Consider the following 7038-nt stretch of genomic DNA (forward strand, 5'->3'; position numbering starts at 1 on the left):
TGTGTGTGTGTGTGTGTGTGTGTGTGTGTATACTCTTTTACTTGTTTTACCCATGCGGATGTGCTCATGCTGCAGCACTACCATGGTCTTTCTGACTTCCTCAGTCTGGATGTTTCACATCACCACACCTGTATGCGCCTTTGTCCCAGTTGTTGGTACATTTGGTGTATAAAGGAATTTGATTCCACTGCCCTCATCTGTACCTTATGTCAGTCTGTTGGTTCATGCGGTATTGTGGAGAGGAGAATGTCTAGTTCCTTTTTGAAGACATCTACTTCCACCTTATGCAAATTTCTTCATTTTTGTGGAAGGACATTGAAGAGCTGTGGGCCTTTGAACCCTAGACTATTGCAGTACCTGGTCCTGAAATTAGATGGAGTGGATGGTATTTTTGGTACAAATGGTGGCCAGTTCTGGCATTTGTATAACACTCAATGCCAAAGTTAGATACTAGCCCTTCTAGGATTTTGCATATGTATATTGTTGCATTTCTCTCACACTTTAGCTCCAGGGAGTAAAGCTGTGCTTTTCTCAGCCTATCCCTGTAGCTCATCCGTTATACTGTTTCAATCTTTTTAATGTAGTGGCATTGGACTGCATCAAGCTCCACTATTAGTTTGGCACAATGTGGTGACCATAACTGGGAGTAGTAGTCCAGGTGGCTGAGAACAAAGGTTCTCCACAGGGTCAACATAGTTTCTTGGTCTCTTGTCTTGAATGACCTCAGTATCCATCCTGCCAGCTGTCTGCACTTTATTGCCATCTTGCTAATGTACATATAAAATGATGTGTCATTGCACGCACAGATCCCCAAGTCTTTTAGTGCCTGTGACTCTGGGATTGTACTGCCTTCGGGTCCTGTATATGTAGATTGTACTGTATTTGTGAGTTGATAGTGCAGGGCTTGAAATTTCCCAGCATTAAACTGCATGTTATTTCAGCCCACTTGTATATTGAATTTAGGTCCCACTTGTGATATCATCTTGGTTTTTTTTATTGCCTGTGATAATTTTGTACCATCGGCATAGCTAGTGACAATGGCTGTTCAAGTGACTGTGAGTATGTCTAAGAGGGCTATTATGAACAGTAATTTCTCTAGAACAGTTTCCTGGGAAACACCACTTAGGATTTGAGTTTCAACAGAAAGGGTGCCATTGGCTGCAACTACCTGACTTCTGTTTTTAAGGAAGTCATGCAGCCACTCTCCCAGTTTACCAGCAATGCCAAGGTCTTGTAGCTTATAACTTATCATGCCATGATCTACCTTATGAAATGCCTTTGCAAAGTCAAGGTATTTCACACTGACATCTGAATGGTCAAGCAGCTGTTTCAAAATAGTGATGATGGTGTAGGATATCGACTCCTTACTTGTTTTTCCAAAATGCACCATAAATGTTCGATGATATTGAGATCTGGGGACTGTGGTGGCCAGATAAGATGTTCAACTTCACTAGAATGTTCCTTGTGCCATTCACTAAGAAATTTAGCTGTGTGAATTGGTGCATTATCATCCTGAAAGATTGCATTTCCCTCTGGAAACAGTACCGCAACCATAGGATGAATTTGATCAGATAAAATGCTTAAATAGTCTTGACCATTAATTCTGCCATGAAGGGAAACCATTGGGCCAGAGGATAGTGGAGTTAGTTCAAAGGGATATATAATCCTGGCAGTTACTGTATTTCCTCTTAAATCAATTTTATATGCTGGGTAACTACAGTAAGCCTTTGGTGATACCCCAGTGAATCTTATTATTAACTCAGGTATCACTAAAGGTTTACTGTGATTAACCAGTGTATATAAATATATATATATATATATATATATATATAATCAATGTATCATATATCCGAAAATGAAGCACACTTTAAAGCATAGAGAACTAATGTATTTATAAGTAGTTAAGTCGATGTCAGGTCATAGAGTGACCAATGGTTTCACCCTGTGAATGTCTCATCAGACTCAAAAGCCAAAGACAAATGTAACACTTCACCTCTGGAGGCAAGAATCCATTATGGTCATTAGGTCAGTAAGTCACCAAAGAATAAATAGTCGGTGGGGAGGGGGGGGGTTACTGAGAATGGGTTGTCTCCCTTAGACCAGTTTTTGTGGGCCAAAAGAGGGGGGAATAGGGAATAATTCCCTTGGGCTACTTTTAGATCATAAGGACCCTTCTGGGTTTAATTAGAGAATAGGAAATCCCATACTTGCAGTAGCAATCAGAGAATAGGGAATTCCATGCTTGCAGCAGGTAGTTTTTGAAATAGATGCAAGGACTGTAAATTTCCTGGTGAGTGTTCAGTAATCCAGGTTTCAGAATGTCTTTGTGTATCTTTGCTCACTTGCTATACAAAGCTTGCAGCATTCACTCCCATTAATGTAGGATCCTGGCCACTCTAAGATCCTCCACTTGATATCATATGGGGTCCCTTCATCTAAGAAAGATAGCCTGTCCTCACTGCCCCTGGACTATTTATTCTTTGGTATTTTACTGACCAAATGACTGTAACAGATTCCTGCCGCCCAGAAGTGATGAGTTTCGTTTGTTTGGGGTTTTAGAGTCTGGCGAGTTCATGGGGCTAAGCCCTTTGTAAATTTGAAACCATTGGTCACTCTGTGACTGGACATAAACTTAACTACTCATAAATATATATGTGGGACAGCTTGCTGAGTGCCACAGACCAAATCTTCAGATGGTGCAAAGTCCCATCCAGACCTAGGGTAATGTGGTGGTGTGGAACGATATTGTAGACAGGGCCATTAGAGCAAAGAAACAGGCTTGGAAGGCCTGGAAGAGTGAGGGTAGCAGGGAACTGTATCAGATATCCAGAAGGGGAGCTAGGAGACAGGTATATCTAGCCAAGGGAGAAGCAGAAAAGAAGTTTGTCTATGTTCAGCGATGTGGGGACCAAAGAACTGAAATCTTTCAGATTGCAAGACAATATGTGAGAGAAAATTGTGATGTCATAGGAGAGAAATATGTCCACATGGATGATGGTGTACTTGCATTTAATGATTCTGCAAAGAAAGAGATTTAGAAATGACATTATGAAAGACTACTGAATGTGGAGAAAGAAAGTCTGCTAAATGTTGACCCAATTGAGGGACCAGCTGCCTGAATCGACAATACCTTGGTTGACAAAGTAATTAACGATATGAAGACAGGGAAGGCCCCTGGCCCATCAGGAATCACCACTGAGATGCTTAAAATATCTGGTGATGTGGGTTATGGTCTAATCATCTGTAATTTAACTCAGATGGTTCACAAAGGAGTCATACCCAATGACTGGTGTAGCAGCACCATAGTCAACTGCTACAAAGGTAAAGGTGATGCCTTAGATAGAAATAATTACAGAAGTATCAAAATGTTGGATCAGATGATGGTAGTTATGGAGAGAGTTATAGCCCAACTAATTAAGGAGATGAGATGCAGTTTGGTTTTGTGCCAGGGAGAAACACCACTAAGGTTATATTTCTGGTAAGGCAGCTGCAGGTTAAATACATAGCCAAAGATAAACCTCTGTGTTTGGCATTTGTTGACTTGGAGAAAGCCTTTGGCAAAGTCCCCAATCCCTTATCTAGTGATCAATGCAGAAACTAGGGATAGATGAGTAGTTGGTGAGAGCTGTACAGGGACACTACCAACAAGGTGAGGGTTGGCAATGAGTAAAGCAAAGAATTCAGGGTAGAAGTAGGGGTTTACTAAGGATCAGAGCTCAGCCCCCTCTTGTTCATCATAGTCCTCGAGGCAATAACAGAGGAATGCAAGACAGGCTTGCTCTTGGGATCTCCTCTACTATGCTGATGACGTTGCTCTTATAGCTGAATCACCACCAGAACTAGAGAAGAAGTTCCAGGTGTGGAAGCAAGGTCTAAAATCGAAAGGCCTCAGAGTTAACCTAATAAAAACCAACGTCTTAGTAAGCAGAAAGGCACACAAATCACAAATCCCTTCAGGTAGATGACCCTGGTCAATCTGTAGAAAAGGCATAAGTAGAAATTCCATAAAATGTACCTGGTGTAAGCTATGGACACATAAGAGGTGCAGCAATATCAGAGGAAAGTTAACAGGAAAAATAGCTTTTTATATGTGGAAGATGCACAGGTACAATAAACACCAAAAATGTACAAAAAATAGATTCCATCAGCTGCCAAGTGGGTAAGCTGGAGGTAGCAGACAGCTTCCATTATCTAGGTGACCAAGTTAGTACCGGGGATGAATGCTCTGAGACCATAACATAACTGTGAAAATAAGATTAGGCTGGGAAAAGTTCAGAGAGCTCCTACCTCTGCTGGAAACAAAGAGCCTCTCTCTCAAAGTGAAAGGCAAATTGCATGATGCCTGTGTGCGATCAGCTATGCCACATGGCAGTAAAACATGGGCTGTGACAGCTGAGGACATGTGTGGGCTTGAAAGAAATGAAGCCAGTGTCCTTCGCGGGATGTGCCAGGTCAGTGTGCATGTTTGACAGAGTATAAGCATCTTGAGAGAAAATTTAGGCATAAGAGGCATCAGATGTGGTGTGCAAGAGAGACGACTGCACTGGTATGGTCATGTGATGCATATGGACAAGGACAGCTGTGTAAAGAAGTGCCGATCTTTAACTGTAGAGGGAACCTGTGGTAGTGGTAGACCTAGGAAGACATGGGATGAGGTGGTGAAGCATGATCCTCGAACTTTGGGCCTAACGTAGGCAATGACTACTGGCCAAGACATTTGGCTATATGCTGTACTTGAGAAGACCCATCAAGCCAAGTGAAATCATAATTGTAGCTGATGCTGATGTCATATAACTGGCATGTAAAAGCACCTTTCAAGCATTGGGCCTCATGGAGGGAAAGTGGCTGAGCTCCTTTTGAATGTTGAGACTCACAGAGGCAAAGTAGCTGAGCTCCTTTCAAGTGTTGGGCCTCACAAAAGCAATGCTTGAAAAGAAGACCCATTAAGCCAAGCAAAATCGCAGTAATGACAGATATCGGTGTCATGCAAATGACACCCATGCCAGTGGCACATGAAAGTACCCATTACACTCTTGGAGTGGTTGGCATTAGGAAGGGCATCCAGCTATAGAAACGATACCAAATCAGACTAGAGTCTGGTGCAGTCTTCCAGTTTGCCAGCCCTAATCAAATAGTCCAACCCATGTCAGCATGGACAACAGATGTTAAATGATGATGATGATGATGATGATACAAACATAGTAATGAACCGGTTCTGCAGCATCAAAATAAAGCAGCCTGCTATTATATCTACATACATATAAACGTAGTAGATAACAGCTAGCCTTTGGCCGCATTTTGGACCCTGTTGTGTTCACTACTCTGACTGGTTGGTATTGGTGCAATTTGTCTCTTACTTGGTTCAATTACCTATCGGCATTGTGATCATTGGCAAACTCCAGAGGTGACACTTTCATTTCCCCTTAGCCCTCACGTCACACAGTTGTTAATGTTTATTTGATTTGGGTCATGCCCTTCCAATTGCTATAGATCCATTATGCATCTTATGGCTGTTCAGTCACCTGTATGGTGAGGAATCCTACATTGGGGAGTGGTAACAACTAGGGTAGGGTAGCTTTGCTCTCTTTCACAAAATCTGATGGATTTCTACCTTTCAATATCAAAATCCCTCCTCCTGAAAGTCTTAGACTTTAGTACACAATTCACTATAATCACCATAACCAACCCAAAGAGAAAGATGATCTGGTTCAGTTACTCATTCACCCAAAAATTTTCAACTAACATGGCTAGAAGTTTCCTGACACTAATTAAGAAACATTTCCCTAGGCCCCAAGAGCATTACAAACTCTCAATCCCCTGCAACATAAAGGTCAGTTACTGCAACTTTGACATCACTTCAAATATCACATGCTGCAATAAATGCAAAGACAAATCTACACAGCCTCCAGTCCATACCCAAACCTGTAAATTTCAAAATCCTATCATTTGCCCACTGGGAGGATCCAGCCTCTCAAAAAGTCATCACAAAAGCCCATATAGCTATGACAGATAATGATTTTTTAGGGCAGTTATACACAACACATGCACTTTTTCAGGTGCAGCGATGGGGAAAACTCCTTACTCCTGCCCCACTTTATCTGGAGACTGTAACCACATAAAGACTGCTACCACTAATATGTTAATACTCTACTGAACGGTAACTGGGTAATTGACTTGCACGAACATCTCACCCTATCAAGTGTGGTACTCAAAATAAGGAATTGATGTCACTGATTACACTATATCACAGACTTCCACCAGTATCCTGCATCCTACAAGTATGTGGAACTAAGAATAAAGAAAATAGCTGGTTTTCACTGCATTAATACCACATGATTTGAGTTGACCAACAGAAGCCATCTTGAATTTGTCTTGAATATTTCACTCTTCTAATAATTGACAAGATGGATGCCCACGAAACTTTAAGTCATGTATTGATTTAAACTGTTATTAAAATACTCACACACACACACACACACACACATGTATCCATATATATAAAACTGAGAACGGGTGTCCGTCCGTCTGTCTGTCTGTCTGTCTGTCTGTCTGTCTGTCTGTATGTATGTATGTATGTATGTAATGTATGTATGTATGTATGTATGTATGTATGTGTGCATCACTAAAGCTCTTGAACTACCCAACCAATTTCATTCAAATTTTACACATATGCTACTTAGGGTCCATAGAGTGTCATGGACCCAAAAAATTTCAACTTCTTGCCAAATGCAAGCCCAGACCAATCTCTTGTCTCTTACACTATTTCAGTATTACGTGTCAAAAGTAAAACAATAACATCTCTCTATTGTAATGTGAGATGCTTTCAGTTTAATAGTTTTACTATTAATACTGAAACTATTGTCTCACATATATACATACATCCATAAATACATACATACGTACATAAATACATACATATATATACACATATTTATATATATATATATATATATATATATGTGTGTGTGTGTGTGTGTGTGTGTGTGTGTGTATGTATACATTTGCACATACACACACATATATATATATGTATGTATA

The sequence above is a fragment of the Octopus bimaculoides genome, chromosome 15, assembly GCF_001194135.2.
Source record: "Octopus bimaculoides isolate UCB-OBI-ISO-001 chromosome 15, ASM119413v2, whole genome shotgun sequence".
Classification (NCBI taxonomy): Eukaryota; Metazoa; Mollusca; class Cephalopoda; order Octopoda; family Octopodidae; genus Octopus; species Octopus bimaculoides.